The sequence below is a fragment of the Mirounga leonina genome, unplaced genomic scaffold (genome assembly GCF_011800145.1).
Source record: "Mirounga leonina isolate KUSES-001 unplaced genomic scaffold, KU_Mleo_1.0 Mir_127, whole genome shotgun sequence".
In the NCBI taxonomy this organism is placed as follows: Eukaryota; Metazoa; Chordata; class Mammalia; order Carnivora; family Phocidae; genus Mirounga; species Mirounga leonina.
The window spans coordinates 19,896,481-19,898,428 of NW_023270316.1; the positions used below are offsets into that span (position 1 = coordinate 19,896,481).

At 31.3% G+C, this 1,948-nt stretch overlaps 1 pseudogene; it reads right to left on the bottom strand.

Moving 5' to 3' along the window:
* Nucleotides 1–947: 947 nt before the first annotated feature.
* LOC118009735 lies at nt 948–1,112 on the bottom strand (annotated as a pseudogene).
* Between the last annotated feature and the right edge of the window lie 836 nt (nt 1,113–1,948).

Genomic DNA, 1,948 nt, shown 5'->3' on the forward strand with positions numbered 1-1,948 from the left:
ATCCTACATATGTCCCTAACACCTAATTTCCTTAAAAATTAGGAATTTTAAAATGATTTTTTTAATGATCATTGTGGCAGAGAACATTTACATATTTTTATCTGAAACTTGATTTTCAATATATTTTAATGCACTGTGGGTTGTTTTTTTTTTTTTTAATTATGAAGCCCATTCAGCATTAAAACCCTCCTTTACCTCTATCATTTACTTCATTTGTGAGAATGTTGGAAGCTTGAGGATAAAATGGGTGAAATTATGCAGATCAGTGAGAAAATTTTCTTTCAGAGGGAATGGAATGTCTGTATCTTTTGCATGATAATCAGTTCAGTGGCAGAGACTATTGATTATCTAATTGTGATACCTTTTAATTAAATTCTGTATTCAAATACCTCAAAGGGAATGTGATCACTTGTGAAGTAATTCATTTTCCATGTACCTCATAAAACTGTGCCTAATGCTTTAATTCTGAATACGAAATAGTACTCCTAGAGATAGATTCAATGCCTTCCCCCAAAATACTGATTTATATCTTCATATTTGACAGCTTAACACATTTTTCAAATGGTCCCAAACCTTTCTTTACCATTTAGGATCTTAAAAAATAAAGTGCATCTTTTACTTCATTTAGGTCTTACCATGTGCCTGATAGAGACTTTCTGCAACTGTCATATTCTCAGTGAAAACTATCTTGCCACCCCTATTTAAAACTCAATGCTACCTAGATTTGAAAATCCCAGTTATTCTATTCTGTATATTTCATAGAATGTTTAACCAACCATCTTAATTTTTCTATAATATATTTATTGATTCTCTATATTGCTTATTGCCATTGGCAGATACTTTTATGTATATTTTGTTCCTTTATATATTCTAAACATGTGGAATATGCTTAGGATACAGCAAACAACAAATATTCATTGAATTTGAATGAGAATTTCAGTGAGAAAGTGATTCAAGATGTGCTGATTCAAGTGATGAATCAGCACATCACTTATTCACTTTATGTCCTTAAATATTTGAGTTGAAGAAACTGTTACAAATAAAGTGATTATCAGAAGATCTATTTCCTTTATGTTCTACACTTGATCTTAGCCAAAAGGCTGAGAAGCGATTCCTTTATGTTCTAAAGAAACTAAAACAATTTGCCTGTTTTATAGCACGTATATGGCAAGTATATAGCAAGTTTCTCCTCAACATCCTTTTGATTTGTTTTATTGAACATTTCTGATATGAAAATATCACAGTATCTGCCCATCTCCTACTTATACCTGAACTATAAAAATAAAATTTCATTTTGTCTTGCAGAAACAATCACCTTATCTCTCTATCATCATCATCATCATCATTTATCTATCATTTTTTTCAGAATGTGGAAGTCATGTTACAGTTCCGTTCTTTTTATAAAATGTAGGGAAGAGACATAGACCTATTACAAGTCCACATCACTCCATTCACAATATGTGGTTGTGGTAGCAGTCATAAAAACATTATTTACATCATATATATATGTGTATATATATATAGTCTCTTGACCTTATTTGAAATTCACTAAGTTATTAGAATCACAACACTCAATTTAAAAAATAGTATACAAAAAAAGAAAAAAATACCAGGCTTGAAATGTACAGAAATGAACAAATAAGAACACATATTGTACTAAATGAGACATCACAATAAAAATGGGAGAGATTAAAAGAACTGTGATCCTACAGAATACTTGGTGGTGAAAACATGGTGCATATATATGTACATATATGAGGATGCTACAAATGCTACTCAGTGGTTGTATTAGATTCCTAGGGCTGCCTAACAAAGCGCCGCACACTGGCTGGCTTAAAACAATAGAAATTTATCCTCTCACAGAAGCCTAGAAATCTCTAATCAAGTTGTTGGTAGGACCATACTTTCTTTAAAAACTCTAGGGGAGTAACATCCTTACCACTTTCAG